At 54.6% G+C, this 17,877-nt stretch overlaps 1 protein-coding gene across 2 annotated transcripts in view; it reads right to left on the reverse strand.

Annotated features, from left to right (window-relative positions):
* Positions 1-11,273, reverse strand: part of Syne3 (spectrin repeat containing nuclear envelope family member 3) — a 78,196-nt gene extending 66,923 nt beyond the window's left edge. Inside the window, exon 1 of one of the 2 annotated variants that reach the window (XM_063241012.1) lies at positions 10,789-11,273. The gene's annotated coding sequence lies outside the window, so the exon portion shown is untranslated. Of the gene's footprint in view, positions 1-5,864; positions 7,364-10,788 lie in introns of those variants that run through there. The other variant, XM_063241015.1, reaches the window with a different exon arrangement.
* Between the last annotated feature and the right edge of the window lie 6,604 nt (positions 11,274-17,877).

The raw sequence follows: 17,877 nt of genomic DNA on the forward strand, positions 1-17,877 counted from the left end.
AAAGTCAAGTACAGCAAAAAAAAGAAAGAAAGAAAAAAAAAAACAAAGATCTTGTGCTGGGGGCGGGGAAGCACATACCTGTGATCCCAGCACTCAGGAGACTGAGCAGGAAGATCACCATGAGTTTAAGGCCAGCTGAACTACAGTATGTCGAGGCCCTGTCTCTAAAAATCCAACCAAACAAAAGGGAATTTTATAGTCATCCATCAGACTTTCAGAGCAAGTTCGAAGGATTATTATGGGCAGGATTCTGCTACACAGAAAATGTAGGGACAGTGGGAAAATGGATTCTCTGTCTCCTAGCTGTGTGACCTCAAGCAAAGTTATTATCCCCTCTGTTTCTTGATTTCCTTACTTGTAAAATGAGGAGGACGATGACACCTATAAGCATGCAGAGAGCCTGGCACAGAGCCCAGGGCACAGGAGGCCCCTGTGCAAATAGCGCCTCTCATCCCCATGGGCACCAAGCAGGACGGGTTGACCAGAAAGCCCAGCACCTTCACTTTCCTCACACAGCGCTCATGTGGGCTTCCAAAAATATATGGAGCCCTCAGCCTCCAGGGCTCTGCAGCCACAGGGGGACCAGACGCCCCTGGGCTCTGCTTCTGAGGGAAATCAGTTCCTTCTACAGGCAGCAGACGGACCAGAGTCCCTGAGCAGAAGGGAGCAGCGCAGGCCTTTCAGACTTAGCCCTCCAGAGCCTCACTGCAGACAGAGTCCGCTGTGCAGCTCCCCCGAGACTCACAGCCTCTCCCCTGGGTCTTTGCTCCAGCTGGTCCCTTAGCCCTTTTCTGTTCTGGCACTGCTGCTCCCAGGAAGCCTTCCAGGATTTTTCAGGGCATTAAAAACTTGGGAACAAAGATGCACTGTCATCTACCAGATAACAGCAGTGTTCGATGTTGGTACACATTGGCTCATTGAGCCCTCCCACCCAAGGGCTAAATGGAAAAAAATCCACTCCACTTTATAGTTAAAAAAATACACAAAACTTGTGGCTGGGTTCAGATTGGTGAAGCAACCTGGCCAAGGTCACAGAGCAAGCCAATCCACTGCCTTGTTCTCCCCAGCAGTCCCTTAGCAGAGTTCAGAGGTTTTAAATCATACCCATTCCGCCAGGTCTGTAAGGGGACTGCAGGGTGACACGCACTGAGCCGCTGGAAGGCTCCATCTTCCGTATCCCTCATGCCTGCCTCAGGACCCAGAGCTTCCCGGCTCCCTGGAGACCTTGTCCTAGGAGCTGCCACCTCCCCAGAGTCTGAGGGCTGTGCTAAGCACTCTTATAGGTCATAATTAGTATGTGCCTGCTCCTGCCCAGACTTCAGATGCCAGGTTTACTATGTGTCTCAAGGGCGATGCCTGCGGACAGACTTTTGTCCCTTTGCTGTCCTCAGCCCCAACATGCAAGGGTCAGCAGGACCAAGCAGCCTCCAGAGCCGCACAGACTCAGTGCCTGTGATGGGCCATGTCCCAGCAGTGGGCAGCTACCCTGGGACCCTGAGGGCAGCATTGCCTGGATGCTGGCAGCTTTGGTCCCAGAAATTAGAGTGGGGGCTGTGTCTGGAGCTGAGCTCCCATCACACCCAAAGATGATGCCCAAGCACCGCTTGGCCTCTTTTGCCCCTTGATCCTCACCCTCTGGCCTGCTGCACTGAGGCCACGGGCAGCTCAAAGTCCCGCCCCAGTCAGGGACCTGGTTTCTTCCATCTCTGAGCAGGAAACCCAGACCCCTGCCTTGGCTGGAGGAGAAGAGGGGGACAATCAGTGTGTGAGCCCCCTTCTTTGTGCTCTCAGTGCCTGTGTTGGGGAAACACACATACACATATACACACAGGACACAGGTACACACACACACACACACACACACACACACACACACCCAGCTTCCCACCTGTGGCAAAAAAACCCTGGTCTGCCTTCCTAGACATTGGCTCCCTCTCTCAGACAATGCAGGCTTTGATGGGTTTCCTCAAAGGGATGCATGGTCCACACACTTTGCATGAAAGGCAAATGCCACTGTCCCCAAGTGGAATGCACTGGGCACTGGCACCGCTGGCACCCAGGGAGGGGTGGCTCTCTCTGCCCCCTGAGAAGGGGCCTCAGCTTCTCCCTGCTCTGTGACCTCCAGACGCCTTCTTGTCTACTTCCTGGCCTGCTCAAGGACTCCAACTCCTCGTGGGACGCTGGTTCCATCGGAGCCCTGACTTTCCCCGCCTTGTCTGTTGTCCTTGTCCCACTGCCAGCACACAGGAGACCGCCCCGAGGGGCTGGTAAGAGAAGGAACGAATGAATCTGTCTCTCCACCCCTTCTCGATGCCTTTCCAGGGCCCCAGGTTTCCCAAAGAGACAGTTCTCAGCTAGGGACGTGGTCTCAGCGCCAAGGCATGGTGAGAAAGGCAAAAGGGCGGTCCAGAGAGGTGTCACAAAGCAGGGGACTGCAGAGAGCAGAGGCGAGGGTGGCCCGGGGAGGGGCAGCAACTTGCAAAGCAGCAAAGATGAATCAGCACTGAAGCTTCTGTCCCTCTGAGGGGAGGAGGGAACGAAGGGGGCGCCCCTGCCCATCCACTCACGCGGCACGATCTGCCACCCACACCGTGTGGTTCTGCTTTACAGGCTCCTGGGGGACTCAGGAGATTCAGGGGCAAAGGGTGGGCGGTCAAGTCCGGGGCAGTGCTGAGGCTTGGGGGACATGACCCACGCCCAGCAGCACAGGGGAAGGGCCACCCTGGGATGACCCGCTGGTCCTGGTCTACAAGGACAGTGTTGAGGTCAAGGGGGTACTGGACACTTGGTGAGAGTCCTGAGTTCCAGGAAGCCCCTGTTTGGGCAGACCAGGGACAGCTGACCCCCTACTTTCAAGCTGAAGCCCCTTCATGGCCCCCCACCAGTCTCCAACAGCTGGGTGCTCAGACTAGCCAGGGAGAGGGGCCAGCAGGGCAGTGGACGAGTGTCTGCATCCCCTGCTCTTCTTAGCAACCTTGGAAGGAGGCCAGGGGTTCAGAGAACCCAGGCCCAGCCCACTGGCACTGCTGATTCCTAATCGCAACTGTGCAGCCACAGCGTCTTTGTCCCTTATCTCCTGAGGTCCCACAGTCAAGGACAGGCACCCTCCCAGCTTCGCTTTGTGCACTGAGAATGATATGCATTGTAGGAGCCCAACACACATGCACACATGCACACACATACACACACACACACACACACACACACACACACACACCCCAAACTGAGGCAACAAACAGCTAATGGGAACCCTTCCATTTCCACACACAGAAAGGAAAAGCAAGCTCGAAACCAGTGAGGAACTCATGTCCAGTATCTGTTTCACAAGATTCCAGGCTTCAAATGGCTACCTCAGAGTCCCGGCTTCCAGAACCTTCTAGAGCCTTCCTCACTGGCCCTGTAGAAACTCATAAAAATTTCAGGTCTTCCCCAAATGCTTGTTTCTAGTCTGGGGCCTCTGACTAGACCTCAGTGGAGAGCACCAAATTTCCCCCAACCATATTCACAGAAAACTCTCACTCTGGTGCTGTCCCAAAGCCTGTGAGGCCCCCTTAAACGAGGCTGGTATTCCCAAAAACAAGAAGCAGAGCAAGAGGGAGTTATGAGAGCTGGGTTTCACCAGTAAAGATGCTAATGATTAAGTTAATCCAGTCATCAAGCTCCCAGACGAGCTGGGTATAATCTCCCCACAGGCTCCTGGAGGGTCACACTGAAACAGCTGGGTCCTTGGAATCACACCACTGTGTGGCCCTGCCGTTTATTATGGGTAACCCTAGGCCCCCCAACTTACTGGCCCTTCTTCCTAAAGTGCCTCCTCTGCTGTGCAGGGCTTTGGTGACCGGCACTGCTGTCTACCTGTGCGTACCCCTTTTGAACCCACAGAAGTCAGGGAAACAGCGGCCTTTGGGAAAGTAGGCCTGTACCAGGCACTGAGCTGAGCCCTTGGGGGAGCCCCTTGCTGAGGCTGTCAGCTCCTCACAAGGGAAGGAACAAGACTCGGAGAGGCTAAGCCACCTTCACCCACTCCATGCCTGCCAGCTGGTCCCCTCTACCATGACATTCCTGTGCTGTCGTCAGCTGACCATGGACTGAGTCTCCTCAATCACAAGTCAAATTAAACCTTCTTCTTTGCACCTGTGGATGCTGAGTATTTTGTCCTGGTGACAGGAAACTAACCCAAACGGAGTCTTGATGAGACTGACCTTGAACTTGGGATCTTCTGGCATCAGCCTCTGAAGTAGCGATGACTACAGGCAAATGCCATTGAGCCATATCTTTATCATAAATACAAACCAGGGTTGGATTAATGACCACAGAGAACACCAAAGAAATAAACATGACATAGAGCGACTTGTGTCAAACTAAGACATGAAAAGATCTGAGGCTGTACCTGGGCAGTAGAGTGCTTACCTAGCCCTGGGTTCAGTCCCCAGGATTGAAGAAAACAAAAGAACATCACAGAACAAAGAAATTCAAAAACAGAATCAGCGGAGCACCTCCCTGAGCTGCGCTCCACATCCACTGCTGGTGACCCTCCCCATGCGTCAGTCACCTGAGATTTTAAAGCTGCAGCTAAGCGGCTCCATCTCCAGAGGTGTCTAACTCACTTGGTCCACAGTGGGGCCAGGTGCTTGGGAGAGCAGCCCTTCATCAGAAGGGTTAAAAGGTGGAGGAGGAAGGTGAGAGGGAGCGGCATCCGGTCTGCACCAGGAGAACCGCTCTGTGCGTGGTCCATCCTATAGGTCATTAGTAGCCCTTGGTCCAGAGTTGCAGGGATCTGACCTGGTGTGAGCCCCGCATTGTACTGAAAAGAACTGTGAGGCTCAGGGCTGAGACTCAGGCACAGGTGCTCATAGGGTGACATTACTGCCACCAGTACCAGTCAGTTCTGCAAAGAAAGCGGCAGTGGTCCTTTCCCCACGGCTGGTGCCCCGGGAAGACCTTTAACAGGGTGCTGTCTTTCTGTGTGCCTTTTGCAGGACTCCTGCCCTCCACACCTCCTGACCATTCTGCTAGGGCACAGGCCTCGGGCCAAGCACACCTGAGCCTGGTCTGATCCACTGACAGCTGTGCCCAGTGCTGCAGGCACTGGGGCAGAGGTAGGTGGAGAGCTGAACTCCCTTCCAGTGACCCAACTAGGACAAGGAGGACAAGGGGCCAGCCGGAGAGGCTGGGCTGGAACTGTGCACCTCTTCTTTCTCATCTGAGCCCTGTGGATCTGCAGGGAGGTGTGGCCAGCGTTTGACAGGGGCTTCACAGGATCTCACCACAGATGGTAGAACCCAGGTCTGTCTGTCTGACTGTGCCCCAGGCCCAGGCCCAAAGAAATGGATAAAGCAAAGCATCTGCCTGTGCCAGGGTAAGAAGAGAGCTGGTGCTCACTGGGTAAACTGAGGCTCCTGCTGGTTCACCCCCAAGGGGTGTGGGGCTCACTGTGCATGGTCACACTGACCCAGGTCAGTTTATTAGAGGAGGTGGGTGAGGCCCACAAGACTGCCAGTGAGCGGAATTAAAGAGTCTTCCAGGACTAGAGCTGTGGCACGAGCCTGCAGTTCCAGCTACTGAGCCTGCAAGTTTGAGACCAGCTTTGGCAGCACAGTGAGACTCAGCTTTCCTGAGCTCCCCGCTTGCAAATCCATCACCGGCTACACCAGGCCTGGGTTTAAAGCCCCCACCTCACCCACCAAACTCCTTCCTTGGGGCAGGGACCTGTCCCTGGCATCTTCTCACCTTCTGTCCACCCCGACCAAGGTCAGCCCAGGAAAAGAATGCGGCTGCCAGACTGTGTGAGCTCCAGGGCAAAAAACATGTGCCCTGGTGGCTCCCCCAGTGGGCTGGCCCCAGTGAAGAGTGGCATGACTAACCTGCTGCTTCCTGCAGGGGACAAACACCGGAATCCACGGGGCCATCCTCTCCCTCCTCTGTGAGCACAGGCTGCTCCAGAAGGGCCTGGCCTGGCTGCCCTGCTGGGCAATGGTCCTACCCAGAGCACGCAGGCTCAGCAGAAGCCAAAGGCAGAGCGCTGGAAAACTCCATTCTCTAAAGTGACTTCTGAGTAAAAGTTGGGGTTGAAATACTTGGGCACTGAGGCCCAGAGGGACGGACGTTAGGTAAGCAGGCTCAGCAGCGGCTGGGAGCTGCCTACAAGACCGCGTAGCCCTGGCAACCCCAGCACACTCACGTGCCACCTACAACTGCCAGCTTGTGGTCACCCAGGCTCCATGACGGGTGAATGTGTCACACACAGAGTGCCCAGGAGAGAAGGGAGTGGGCAGGGAGCCAGGCGGGTGCTCCAAGATGGGCCCCGGCTTGGGAAAAGCATCGACATGCCTGGAGCCATGTGACATGGTCACACGAGAAGGGATCCCTGTGAGTTATGGCCTGGCAGTATGTGAGCAACGGCTTGGCGGCTCAGAGGCTTTACCCAGAGGGAGTCAGAGACAAGAGAAGCCACAGGACATAACTGTGGAGATGCCTGTTTTCTAAGTTATTTGTGAATAAAGTTGAGTCTGAAATCCCCAAACAAAGCAATGCTGGCCTAAGCTGGCCTCAGAATCACAGTGATCTTCCTGCCTCAGCCTCCCAAATGCTGGGATTACAGGCATGCAATGCCATACCCAGCTGTATTTATTCTTTCATTTGTTTATTAATTCATTCCATAAATATAGTCAGCCCTCCACCTCTACTATAGGTGGAGTCAATCTGACAGATAGAAACCATTTGGGAGAAAAATTCCACATCTGTACTGAACAGGCGCAGACTTATTTTTAAAAAACTATTCCCCCAAAAATATAGTATGACAACTATTTACCCGGTGTTAGTACAATCCCACGGTGTTAGTACAATTAGAGATGATAATGTCTGGAAGGATGTGTGTAGATCATATAAAAATACATTTTACTGATGGGGCTGAGTGTCCTGGATCCTGGGGGGACCCTGCAACGCACCTGCCCTGAATGCTGAAGCCACTCTGCTGGCTGGGGACGGACAGAAACCTCAGCCCTCACAGCTCGTACACCCTGGCAGAGGAGCCCATCCGGGAGTGAACAATCAGCTCACATGATTTCCGAGGAATAAGCGCCAGGGAGAGGATCGAGAGGGACTTAGGGCAGGGCGGGGAAAGCAGGGAGCAACAGGTGCTGCTGTGTGGGGACGGAGGTCCCTCCCTCCCGGGCTGGGGAGGACAGCTGAGAGCTCCTTGGAGCCCGGGAGCAGCCACAGAAAGGCCTGGGGAGGGACTTCCCAGGAGGAGGCAAGGCCAGGGGCCACAGGTGACAGGATGAAATTCAGAAAATAGTCCACAGGAAGTCAGGACATTTTCAAGATTCCAGGGCCAAGCCCCAGAGAGCCCAGGAAATCAGGGAGGGGGGGGGGACGGGTACCACACCGTGCCTAGGGTCTTACTCCCTCTGTATGCTGGAAATGTTAGGGTCTTCTGGTCTGTGTATTTCATTCCATGCTGTTGTGAGTAATCAGCTCCCTGAAGTTCACCAGATTGTATCTTTAAAGTATAAAGTCATTTAACAATAAAATCATCTTCACCATCATCACCATGTCTGTCCAGGCTGAGAGCAAGGATTTGAAGATGGACAGGAGAGCAGAAGCTAGCAGGGAACGATTTTTAAAATCTGTTGGTTAAATATCAATGGTAAAGTGCACTGGGAACAGGAAAACGAAGCCGTTGCTGGTATCGCTGGCTTCTAGGAGGGACAGTCCAGACGGCATGGTGAGTAGGGCGGGGGGACCGCAGGGGGAGGGAAGCACTGCACACTGGTCGAGGTAAGGAAGGTCAGGATGAGTCTGTGGCTCCATGGGACCCAGGAAAAGCCCAGGCTGCAGGAAGCTGGGCAAGGCTGGGGGCCTCCTCCAGATGTAACCCTAAGGTCCCTCCCAGGGGGATGGACACATGGGAGGGTCAGACACGGGTCTCCAAACACCTGCCACGCTGGAGCATGGGAAAACATGTGCATTTCAAGGACCCCTCAAAATCTAAAGGGCAGGGAATTGGAACTGGCCCAGGTGAAGATCAGAGCCAGCCCCTCCCCATCATGAAAGAAAGAGGCCATCCCAGTGAGTCAGCTGCATTGTTCCCTCAAATGTCACTTGGGAGGGCTCAGCATTTTCAGATCTCAAATAAAGCTGTTTAATTAGAGTCTGATTGCTCATGGCGCTCTGAGCAGTGACCACATGGGCCAGCCCTGCAAGCCAGCCCACCTGTACCATGTCACATAGCCAGTGTCAATGACAGTGACTCTGGTGAAGGTGGTACTAAGGTGGGGTCCCGTCCTGACCCCAAGGTTCCAGCAAGACTGGGGCCAGTCACTTGTGCTCTGGAGACTCAGTTTTCCCATATGTAAGCAGAAAAGCTCAAACAAGACCACCTTGAGTCCAACTGGTCCTGGCAACTCTTGTCTTCCACCACTTCTAAAAACAGGGTAAGCATCCCCAGTCTGAAAACCTGAAATGCCCCCAAATTCCCAGACTTCATGAGCACTGCTCAACCTGATGCCACAGGTAAAAAAAAAATCCCATGCCTGACCTCATGTGACCTATCACAGTCAAAACACAGGTGTGAGGAAAGCATTGTATAAAATTACCTGCAGGCCGTGAGTATAAAATGCAATGAACCGGATATGGTTGCCATGCCCAAGGATCAGGTTATACATCTATCCCCGAGCCTGAAGTCTAAAACCTGAAACTCACCGAGTACCAAGCATTTTGGAGGAAAGGTGCTCACCCTGAACTCAGTGAACACGCACAGCCATTCTCTCCGGCCCACGGGGAAAGGGTCGGTTTCCCAGTCCCCGAAAGTCCCCCTGCCTGTGGAAGCTCCGCTCTTATTAGACCCTCACCTGAGCTCTGCCCCCCAGGAAGGCAACCCCAGCCTCTTTAGGGAAATGGATCCCCAGTGGTGTGACTGGGGCAGTGACACAGGTCCCCTCTGCCCAGGCAGCACTCATGCCAGGGACACCTGTTAGCCACCGGCTAACCCCACAGCCACCTTTGCATGGATCGCCGTTAACGTGAGTGGAGGGAAGGTGACCAGGAAAGAAAGCACTAAGAGAGGATGGAGCCCTCAGCCCCGGGGTACCACTGCTTACATCCCCAGATAGCAAGGTGCAGCCGGAGGACACTGTCCATCTGTCCTCACAAGTGCAGTTTCCCACAGCCACCCAGAATGGGCAGGGCCCGGCTAACTGCCCAGAGTTTCAGCTTCTAAAGGGTGAGAGGTGAGTTCAGAGCACAGCACACCCACACTGACAGCAAAATATCCCATCTCTTCAGATCCCTCTCTTGGTGAGACTGGGCTCTGTCACTTGCTGTGTGGCTTGGGGTAAAGCATCTCACATCAGTGAACCTGTTTCCCCAGCTGAAAACTAGGAGTTAGGGGATGTTTGGGGATGGAGGGTGAATGTGTCAAGCAAAAGTAGGCCGAATCAGAATGGTCTCCTGCAAGGCCAGGTGAGAGACACGAAGCACTGCCCGTGTGTGTCCTTCAGTGTCCTGGTCATATAAGTTCCAGATGTGCCAGCCACGCTGCTGACTAATAAAACTGAAACGATCCCATCAGCTTACTCAGGCAAGCTAGGAACTCCAGAAGGCAGGCTCCTGGGCCCATTCCCCTCACAGCCTTCCCCAGAGGGGCCTCTCGGGCTGAAAACACGCCCGGGGCCAGCGGGCTTGGCACAGCTGTGGCTGTTGGAGGCCCAGACACTGTCCTGCCTGAGGAATGTGCAGCCTCACATGCACTGGGGCACAGTGAGCAGTAACTGTGCAGAAAGCCCCGTGGGCATCCTCATGCATAAACACTCCTATAAACACAACTGCAGGCAAACGCGTGCCCTACCTGCCTCCGGGTCCAGACCCCAAGCACTGTGGGCTGCGCCAGATGCAGGAGGCACAGCCAAGCCCTCCCAAAGCACCCGCTCTTCCCCTGCTCCTGGCTGCGCAGCTCTAAGCAAATCACTCCCTGTCTCTGGGTGGATTTCCTCTCCCCTTGGTGGGTGAAGCAGGCTGCCCAGCCAACTCAGAAGAGTAGTGACTTTCTGGAAGGGCAATTGCTTCCACCTCCAGGTTACTCAAGCAGGATGACAGGAGGAGACTCCTCCCTCCTTCTAGAGCAGAAAGGTCCAGGGCTGCCCCGAGCAGCAGAGCAGGCGCTTCAGAAGGATGAGATGATAAAGTTCAGTACCGGCCCGCCCCGACCGGCGGCCCGGGTTTCCAGCTTTCAACACAGAGGTCAGTGGGCGGGGTGGAACACTACTGACCCTTGGTCGGTCATGGGGCCTCGTCGCCAGGAGCTGACGACCCCAAGGGAAGGCGACAACCATCAGAGCTTCCTGAGCAATGCTTTGGGGAGGTGGAGACCGCGGCCCGAGGCTGCAGTGACACCCAGCAGCGGGCGGGACTTTCCCCGCCTCCCCGCGCGCTCTGCTCCCCGGCACCACCGCCAGCGCACTGAAGCTAGGAGAGAAAGCCCCAGCCCGAGTCATAACCAAGCGCGGCCACCGCGCGCTGACAGGTCCGCTGCCCCGCGGAGGAGCGGGGAGCCGGTTCGCGCCCCCCGGGGCGAATCTCCCGGGACCAGCGGAGAGGCTCCGGGTCCCCGCCGCGGACCCCGGGGTTTGAACCGAGGCACCGCTCCCGCAGCTGTCACGCCGGCCCCCGCCCCCGCGCCGCGCCTGTCCAAGTCCCTGACTTTCGGCGACGCGATCCCCGAGTACGGGTCGACCTCCCGATCGCCCCCGAACCCCGATCCCACCGCCGTGCCCGGCCCGCGCCACTCACCGGCCCGAGTTGCTGCGGAGCGCGCGCCGGCGCCAGCCGAGCCTCCTCGCGCTCGCGTCCTGGGCGGCTGGGGCGGGGCGGGCGGGGCGGGGACACCACGATCCCGCCCCGCGGGCACCGCCGCCCGGCCAGGGGACGCGCGCTCGGCGGCGGAGGCGGCGGCGGCACCGGGGCCCTACGCTCTCGGGGGCCCGGGCCGAGGCCGTGCCGTGCAGGTCCGTGTCGCAGTCCAGGGCCGGAGCGCTGTCCACGCTGGCCTGCAGGGACATCCCCAACCTGCCTCCTTCACCCAGGCTCATTCTAGGGTGGCTCGGGAGAAGGCAGGTCTCATCCTCACCCAGCCAACCTGGGGCACAAGCTCTGGGGAAATCCAAGAAGAAAGCGTGCCACCCATTGGCCACCTGGGTGGGGGAGGCACCCCGTTCGTTCCCCTCCCCACCAGGAACCCAGGCCACAGAATGGAAACCTCCCACAAACCCAAGACCCGAGAATGTGCGGGCTCCCCCACGGCCCGCCCTCTCCCCAGGCAGGGGTCAGTACACTCCCCCACCTCCTCCCACCCCCGCTGGCCAATCCCTGCTCTCAGGCTCCAGCCCCTGACCTGACCCAGAGCCTCCAGACCTTTTTTGCTGCCTCTCACTAACCCTGCCTTTGGTCTGGCTTCCTGCACACACCTCCTGCCTTGCACCTGGCCTCCTTCCCCCTTCCCTTCCCCTAAAGGCCAGCGGAGGAGGCCGTGGGTGCCGGCCAGCTTCCAGCTGCGTGCAGCCTGGCTTTGCACAGCCCCATCTCCGGGCTTATCTATTCCCAGGTAATTACATCCTTGCTTGGCCTCCCGCAGCTGGGGTGAGAGCCACTAATGAGCGATGCAACTTGCCAACAAGAAGGCTGTGATGGGAGCCAGGCCCTTTGCTGACGGGAAGCAGACTCAGGTCGTTTACTGGTCCGAGGCTTCCAAGAGACTGTTTTCCTCTTTTGTTTTTTAGCAGGGCTGACAGAAGAAATCAGTGTAGAAGTCAGCCACTGAAATGTCAAACAGGACTGATAGTAATGGTGTGTGTGTGTGTTTCTTTCCTGTGCTGGGGCAGAGGTAGAACTAGGCAAAGCCCAGGATTAACGACGGGGTGGACCTGGCTTGAATTAAAACCCTGGTGTTAACCACACCTCCCTGCTTTTATCCCTCTTATTCTTTTATTACGTCGTAATTGTAATTATTGTGTCAGGTGAAGATACTCACAAAGGCCTCGGCTCTTCTCCCGCCTGACTGGTTCTCAGTGTCCCATTGAGCAGCTCATCCTCCTTTTCAGGTGTGGCTGCAGACCCCGAGGTTAAACCTGCCACGCTGGAGGCGCAGGCAGTGCTGAACCATTCTTATCCTTGCATCGGGATAATGCTTTTTTTCATCTGTCAGGTTGCTGTTCCGCATTCCCGTGTTAAATTTCTGCAAAGACCCTCCAGGTAGAAAAAAAAATTTTTTTAATTATTATGTATTTATATATTCTTTTTTTTTATGGTACTGGAGTTTGAGCCCAGGAGCTTTGCACAGAACCATTGCTGGCCCTTTTTACTTTGAGACAGAGTCTAGCTAAGTTGCTTTAAAGCATTCAGTTCTCTGGCCTCAGCTTCCCAGAGTGCTGGGATTTAGAGGCAGGCACCACCACATGTATCTAGGAAAAGTTTTTGTCTTAGGGGGAAACTGAGGCACAGTGAGGACAGGTGATGTGTACTGAACAGAGTCAGCTTAGCCAGTACTGCTGGGCCGGTGGAGCAACCAGTCACCTGGGAAGTCCAGGAAGAGAATTCGGTCCAGCCAGGAGTTAAAAGCTCAGGCTCTGGCGCCAAATTGTCCAAATTTGCAACTTCTGGGCTGGTGGCTCACCCTTGGTTTCCTCTTCAGTTGAAAGGATCTAATAATAGAAACGTAGCTTGTACAGTTCGGTGCCTGGTATTGTAAACACCCACCTTGGGCGAGCTCTTGCACTGTGGTTCTGGGCCAAGATTGAGCACTACGGTTCCTGGGCACACAGTTATCCAGCCTTTCATCGAATGCCTGAGACCTACTGTGTGCTCCTGTCTGGGAATACGAAGAAAAATGAAGCACAGACTGTTACAGCCAAAGAGGTCAAAGCACAAAGCTGTACTCTGTGTCCCATATGGGGCGGCTGGGGTACAGAGCTGAAACATCCCCCCAGCCACTCAGGCAGCGCAGAGCACAGCTCTGAGGGGGTGTGGATGTGCTGATTCCAGGCTTTGGCTTTTCTGTTGCTGCTTTTACTGAGAGAACCTTGCAAGCCATGCCCCCCCCCCCAACACTGGGCTTCTCAGCAGTTAGCCAGGGATAGCAATTACAGTGCACAGGGGGACATATGCAAACTGCAAAGTACTAGCAGATTTTGTAGTTCTTATTGTTACTGGTTTCATGGGGCTGTAGCTTAGTATGAAGGCCGTGGGTTCAATCCCTAGTACCAGAATATAAACAAAAGAAACAAATAGGAATTTACTTTTATTATTAATTACTGTGGTGCTGGAGACTGAGCCCAGGGCCTTGTGTATCTAAGCATGTGCTCTGCCACTGAGCCGCACCCCACACAGGACCTCGATTCTTTTATTCAGGGTGATCTTTTTCCACTTTAAAGTAGACAATGCAGATGGGAGGCCCAGCAAACCCTTGGATTCCTCTTTGGCAGTAACGGCTGCCACAGGAAGGAGAGGCGAGGGAGCCTGTCTAAAGGAAGGTTCTGGCAAAGGCCCGGGGAGAACCCCTCTGTCATCTCTGGAACGAGGCAGGAAACCCCGCCCAGGCCTCCCCTGCAGAAGCGGCCTGGAGAGGGAACCACAAGAAAGGCCTGAAATGATGCCTTTCGGAAATTCTGACTCACTTGGCAGCTGGGGCTGTTTGTGCAGCGTACAAAATGTCTCCCGAAGAGCGAAGGCTTTGCAGCTCTCTCCCTGCATCTTTCCTGCAGCCCCCCACAGGGAAGCAGAGGCTAATTTAATAATCTGGGGGCATGATTCAGGTCTGTTTTGCACTGGCAGTTGCTTAGGCCAGCTCCTGCTGCATAGCTCTCCCTTCATAAGTGTGCTGTGTTGGTGTTTGCATCTCTAGAGAAGGATTGCGGAAAGGCTGAGAATGGCTTCTCTGGCCAGTACAGCAAGCACCTCACTGTATTAATGGGTAAACTGAGGCCAGAGCACAGGAAGGAGGGCTCTGCCCTGGTCACAGGCAGTTATCGATGTTCTGGAGATTGCTGATCCCGTGTCTCTGTCTCTATCTGGCTTCCCCATAAGTGGTGGAGGAAGTAATTGCTGGGGTGTCCATTTTGGGGTGCACCGTCTGCAAGTCCCAGCCAGATATGGAGAGGTGGTTCTCATCCCGCTGTGCGCTCAGCTTCTGCTCCTTCTGTGTTTTCTGTTTGCTGGTTCTTCGAGCACTAGTGTCTCCCTTCCCACTGAGGTCCTCTGCGTGCTTCTTGGGGAGACTCACCAGTCTGTGTGGTTGGCCGTCTGGGTTGAATGCCCACGCCAGGGGCATGTGCCACCCAGTCACTACGGCCCAGACCTGCCAGGTGCCAAGGAGTCACCTAAGCACCCAGTGCAAGGACTGCAGTAACTCAGGACACCCGTTCAGGCACATGAAGTGGAGTTGCTTTTGTTGATGTTTGAGACAGTCTCACTATGTAGCCCAGGCTGGCCTCAAACCAACAGTGATCCTCCTGCCTCATCCTCTCAAGTGCTGGGATTATGGGCATGTGCCACTTTGCCTAGCTTTGAGCTGCTTTTATAAACTATAACTATGGACTACACAGGAGTTATAAGTCTGGATCTGAAGACCCCTCCTTAGGCTCAGACCTTTGAGTGACTTCTGACTTTTGAGATCTGCAATGAAAAGAGTTGGAAAGATCATCCCTAATCACTCCTCCAATTTTAAAAATTATGAGTCTTGATTGTATTAGACAACATCCTCATTCAACATGATTAAACCCTGCCATTACTATGCTCTGAGGAATAAGCAGCAATGTAAACAGTGCACAATGTAAAGCAGAATTGCTAAACCAAAACCTAAAATCCTTCTCCAAGAGGCTCCCCATGTTTTTCCTATCATGGGCCGCCAGGTCTCCTCCATCTGCTTCTTAGTGTTTTAATTCAGTGTTTTATTCTGAGAACCTATACATTACATTCTCACATGGTTAGAAGAGGTCACTGCAGCACGGTTCCTGTGCCACCTGCCGGGGTGTCCCCAATAGCACTGTATGAAACCAGGGTGCAGTGCGGCAGGGACTCTGTCGCCACACACAGAACGGATGCACGCAGAATGCAAGCTTTCGGATCGGCTCTGTTCCAGCGGCATCGTCCCCTGCAGATTCACCCAGGAGCCGCCACACAGTGCGGTCATTGCTATTTCTTGCTGAGTCGTGTTCCATGGCACCGACACCTCATTTCCCCCTCCGCAGGACATCGCGCCCCTGCTCAGCTCTCTTCTGTGCAAAGCTGCTGTAAGCGTTTTGTACATGAGTTTTTGCACCATTTTCTGCAGCAATAAAGTGCGCGAAACACGGAAGTGAGGGCGCCGCGTGTCAGCAAATGCGAGGCTGCAAGACAGCTCATGCTCACGGAGGAAGCCAGGGGGGAAGCCAGGAGCGGCGGCCTGGCCTGTGTGGCTGGGGAAGGCCCTCGGCTAGCAGCGGGCTGGGAGCCCACGGCCAATGAGTAACAGTGAGATTTGACGTCAAGGGCTTACCTGTGTGACTCACATGGGCCTCGGCCCCACTGTCCGTGGTGGCTACTGTTTATCCAGAGGCAGAACAGGGCCAGAGACATAGCTCAGTGGCACAAGAGCCTGCTTGCCAAGCACAAGGTCCTGAGTTCAATTCCCAGTATTGAGAAAAACAAACAAACAAAGGTGACATCTTGCCCAACACTTCACAGCTGTGGCACAACTCATCCAGTGCCAGCCCCAGTGCCTGTGCACTCTTTGTGTGTGTGTGTGTCTGTCTTTTTGAGACAGGGTCTCACTATGTGGTTCAGGCTGGCCTTGGGCTCACTTTGTAGCCCAGGCTGGTCTTAAACTTGCAAGGATCCTCCTGCCTCAGTCTCCTGAGTGCTGGGATTACAGGAGTGCGCCACTATGACCGGCTCTCGCCTGTCCACTCTTGATCACCTGATTTCTGTCGGGCAGCAATAGCAGAGGAGCATTTCCTGGTCATGAAGTCCATTCCCATCTGTCTCTTAGGCTGCATTTCCACAGAGCTCTGTCACACCCAGAATGTCACCGAGTTCCTTCTGGGTCAAAGTGATTGATGAGAAATCATAATACTTTGCAAAGGAACAGCACCAGCTTTAGTATTAGGCAAGAAGTCGTAGTGTACACCTGTAATCCCAGCACTCGGGAGGCTGAGGCAGGAGGATCACCACTGATTTAAGGCCAGCTTGGGCTATTTCATGTGATTCTGTCTCAAAAAGCAAACAAATGAACAAGAAAAAAAAAAAAAAAAAAAGGAAAAGAAGAAAGAAGGCTTTGTGTGCCAACTCCTACCAGAGGGACAGCAGTGAGCCTGAGGCTGCTTTGTGTGTGTGGGTGGGTGTGGGCATGCCTGTATGCAAGTTTATGTGGCAATAGCAGGGCTGGCACCTCTGCTTATGTTGATTGCTTGTTTATGCAGCAAGAAAATAGCTGTACCAGGGCTGTGGAGCCCATTTCAAGTAATAAGCATTTTTGCATCCTCGGAAATGCCACCTCCAGGTATAGGTCGCATCAGTGTGCAGTGTGCAGCTCACTCCCTGGTCCCTACCAGGCGATTTGCTTTAGATCCCTTCAGTCTCTGCGTGGGTGTGTGCAGTTGCTCGCCCTGGCCCTGGCCCTCGCCCTGCACTGAGTGTTGCCCTGGCGTCAGTGGCAGTGCGCTCTGATCCTGGCTTGATTGCTTGTTGGTTTTTCCTTTGAAAGGCAAACGCAGCTTTTATAACATCAATGTTTCCAACCCCAGGGGTGTAGAATGAAAAGCTCCCTGGATTGCAGCCCTGACTTGGTGTCTCTCTGTGGTTGGCATCCAGGGGTCACCCCCAGCCCCCCACCCACAGGATGGAGCCTCCCTGTGAGAGCTGTCTTGGGGGCCGTGTAGAGTAATGATGACCAGCACAAGTTACCAACTTGAGATCCGCACAGATGTGATCCCTACGCAAAACTCCACCACGGAAGCAATTTAGTAAGGAAGACTTCTAGGCCAGGCAGGACGGGGCACTTTTGTAATCCCAGTTACTCGGGAGGCTGAGGCAGGGAGACAGAGCTCCAGGTCTTCCTGAGCTACACAAGGTCAGCCTGGCATTTGCGGGATCCTGTGTCAAATAAACCAAAGCAGAAAACAAAAGACTCCTGCGGAAGAGGAGCCGGGTCTCTGCTCCCTGGAGACAGTGTTTTGGAAGTCTTCTACCAGGCATGGCTGCAGGGAACAGGAGATAATGTCAGAAGCTCTGTGATAGGCAGGGTGCCCAGAAGCTGGGGGTGGGGTGCTGGCCCTGATGCGTGGCCTTGGCATCCAAGTGAGGGCAGCGGAAGCCAGGCAGGCAATGTGAGCTGTGCTGCCCTCCCAAGACAAGCGGCCCCCGGGGAAGTCTATTCCTGGGCCCAGCTTAGCCCTGTGGGTTTGTGGTCACACAGGTCCACGTGTCTCTGTGTGATCTGGTGCTCTTGCTGACCATTCTTTTTTGTTCTGTTTTGTGTTTCTGGTGACAGTTCTTAGTTGAGCCAAGAAACTTCCCTGACAAGCAAGCTAACTTTTGCTGCAGTAGCCACATTCTGTAAGAACCTCAGAATATGGTGGTGACCCCTGGCACCAAACACAGGCAGAAACATGCTTTCCTAAAAGTTCACAGCAATGCCAGTGGCCAGAGTGTATGGCCCAGGAGTCTGAGACACTGTGATCTAGCTGGTGCCATGAAAGGCCAGTTCCACAGGCAGAAGCAGCCCCACGAAAGGGCAGAAAAAGCCGGGCACAGAGGTGCACATCTGTAATCCCAGCACTTGGGAGGCCGAGGCAGGAAGATCGCTGTTGAGTTCAAGGCCAGCCTGGGGTACACAGTGAGTTTAAGGGC

Source organism: Cavia porcellus, unplaced genomic scaffold, assembly GCF_034190915.1.
Source record: "Cavia porcellus strain 051 isolate PalLab524CR breed Dunkin Hartley unplaced genomic scaffold, mCavPor4.1 scaffold_31, whole genome shotgun sequence".
Classification (NCBI taxonomy): domain Eukaryota; kingdom Metazoa; phylum Chordata; class Mammalia; order Rodentia; family Caviidae; genus Cavia; species Cavia porcellus.